Source organism: Sycon ciliatum, chromosome 4 (genome assembly GCF_964019385.1).
Source record: "Sycon ciliatum chromosome 4, ocSycCili1.1, whole genome shotgun sequence".
NCBI classification, from domain to species: domain Eukaryota; kingdom Metazoa; phylum Porifera; class Calcarea; order Leucosolenida; family Sycettidae; genus Sycon; species Sycon ciliatum.
In genome coordinates, this window is record NC_088646.1 from 41,852,402 (window position 1) to 41,855,424 (window position 3,023).

The 3,023-nt window shown below is 49.1% G+C and overlaps 1 long non-coding RNA gene across 1 annotated transcript; it reads left to right on the forward strand.

Moving 5' to 3' along the window:
• The first annotated feature begins 717 nt into the window (after positions 1–717).
• On the forward strand, positions 718–2,018 carry LOC135813729 (uncharacterized). Its single transcript, XR_010553116.1, has 3 exons — positions 718–772; positions 863–966; positions 1,861–2,018. It is a non-coding gene; the product is annotated as an uncharacterized LOC135813729 (long non-coding RNA).
• Positions 2,019–3,023: the final 1,005 nt, after the last annotated feature.

Here is a 3,023-nt window from a genome sequence, read left to right on the forward strand (position 1 = left end):
GCTAGCCGGCTCCCTGACCTGCTCCATCTCCGCCATCGTCAATTTACTATACTGCGTATCCACCCAGGCCAGGACTGCACTTACTTACGGGAAGGAGCATTTGCAAGATGGAACCTGGGAACTGGAAGACGACGAAGAAGAAGCGTGGGAATCTGGCGGCAATGGTTGGGATGTAAGTCCAACATTGCTGGTGCTAGAGTTGCCACTGCTTGCTTATAAGGGAATCATGTGTGTTGCCTTTTTGCATTTTCCTCCGTCCTCCTCCGACTGTACTTCCAGGACTGAACTTACCGGAAGGAGTGCTTCCAAGATGGGAGACGAAGAAGAAGCCGCTGAATCCGGCGGCAATGGCTGGGATGTAAGTCCAACATTACTGGTGCTAGAGTTGCCACTGCTTGTTTATAAGGAATTCATGTGTGTTGCCCTTTTTGCCTTCTCCCATGTTCTCCTCCGACTGTACTGGTGAACGCTGTCACATAATGTTGCCCTTTCCAGGCAGTAGAAGGGAGGGGCGGGGGGGGGGGGCGCACATCCTGGCATCCAGGAATGCTGGGTGGAACTAGGCAATCTGACCTTTCCTCTTACTCCAATGATGGCATGGATAGGGAGTTCTTGAACGTCCTCAGTCTTGTTAGAGTGAACTGTGCAACTCGGCAATCGGTGATAGCAGAGGACCAATGCCGATGGCGATGCTTCTTCCTTTTTTCTCTGTCACGGGCTGCGTTCTCGAGAAGAAGCGTTATTTCTGCATTCCAAGAAGGACGGCACAATGGTGAGCGGAACTTCGTGGTGTGCAGCCTTGCTAGTTGAGTTGTAAATCAACCATTCTTCCTGTCTCTGACTTCTTCAATGTCCTCCTCAGTGTCGGACTGTCCGCGTCGCATTGAACTGGTCCGATGAGGCTGCTATTGCACACACAGTGAGGGAACTCCCATACGGGAACTCGGAAGTACTGCTACAGTACAGGTAAGGTGGTCGTTGCTTATGTGCGTGCGCCGTTGTTGTCAACTTTTAAGCCAGATGTACTCGGACCTACATGGAGTCTGAAAGTAGTCAGCTGGCGAATTACAATTGAAGCTTAGACGTTGGATGCGTTTGGTCAGCTTTTTCAGTTTCACAATGCAGCACCGCTTCTCGGAATATCTTGTCAGGATAGCTGTGGAACGCATCCTCACCAGTGGGGAACGGCAAATGTGCTGTTCATTTTAGTCTTGCTTTTATAGTACGTACAATCCCCATTGAAAAGACATAGTGGAGACGAGACACTGCAAATATATGTTGGGAACCGCGAAGACCACCCTTCCTTGCCAAGTTCCCTGAGGGTGTGGACGGGGGGGGGAGCGGAGGAGGGACATTCCTGCACTGCTTAAAGCAGGATTCACAGGAGCATTTTCAGAAATTGCTTGTACATTTGTACCAGTTGTAACCGACAAACGCATTCTCATTGAGCTTTGACTTGAGGCACGTCAGCAAGACGCTGTTGCATCGTTTACGTCTTGTCGTGATTCTGTGAATGGTGTTTTGTGCGAGTTTGCATCGCACGCAGAATCGCAGATCGTGTCGCATTGCGCAGCACACTGCCAAATTGCTTCTGTGAATCCCACGTGAATGGAAATTCCAATGGGAATGTAGTCCATTCCCAGCAGGTGTATTCCCGAGCTGCGCATCATACTGCAAAATTGCTCCTGTGCATGCAAGTGGATTTCATTGCTCTTCTCAGTTTGGGAAATTCTCGATTATGCTAATTCTGCGTGTGTGTGTACACCAGCCCTGAACATACATGTAGTTGACCCATTTGTGGTGTCTCATAGCCTACCTCACGACCTTATGCTTTCTTTCTGCATCACTTGCATCTTGCAGGTATATCATCCCGTGACGACCACATCGAAGTCTGAATTTGAAGTGTGAGTATGCTTCAGCAACCCCTTCATATTTTTCCATTGCTTTTATTGTGCTTCTACTGTGCATGTGTGTAACTTGTGGGGTATGCATGTGATGACAATGTATGCCGGTGACACGGTCAGATATTGTCCATGCGTGTAACGTACACCTGCATGCTCTCGTTGAAAAGGATCTGCCACTTACGATCTTCGGACGAGTATCAGGTCAGCTTGGTTTTGTGTGGGCTGTACCAGATGCTGTTCATTTCTCTATCTGTTGGATATGTGACTTTCCGCAAGTTTCTGGTGTATGATGGCCACTTCTTTGCTTGTCTTTGTATGACTTTACAATCATTCTGTATTTACTGCTTCCATGGTGTGGTCTGCAAACTGCAATCCTTAGGCAAATATCATCACGGTTTGCAATGTTGTGCTTTGGCCGCCAGCTTACCTACACATTGTAGTTGAATTATTTTTGTTTCGCAACTGACTTCCTGAAGTATGGTAGCCACTGCTTTGCATGGCATTATACAATGTTCATCAAGAATTTCCTGTTTGGGTCGTGTGTGTGTGTGTGTTTATGTGTGTGTGTGTGTGTGTGTGTGTGTGTGTGTGTGCGCGCACGTGCCCATGTGTGTGTGCCATGTGCATTTGCGTGTTTGTCACCGTCGGCAATGTGTCTCTATGCGGGGTAGCGAGGTGGGGAGGGCTGGAATGTATCAGTGTGCTATTGCAGTCGCATGGCTACATACAGTGCATCGCGCGCGTGCTCACCATGTTTATCTTCTGAACTGCGCCGGGATGGGGGAGGGAACAGAAAAAGAACTGAAATTACCCGTATAAAAACCGCTCTGTGAGCGGTTCTGAAAACCTCTACCAGTGCAGCCCCGTCGTAAAAGTAAGAAATTAGAACTGGCGCATTGTCCTCCCAAATGTGAACTGATCCACCTAAATCGTGATTGACGGGACCCGAACGCACCAGTAGCACGAGGTCGGGAGGGCACAGGATCACAGCAATGGGCCGGCGCCGTCGCTGATCAAGTTACCATACAACACTTACAGTACCCCGAAGCCCACCTTTGCCCGGACTTTGGCTATAGACCAGCGTCCCCAGCTGCATCCACAGGTTAGAACCTCGTGCTA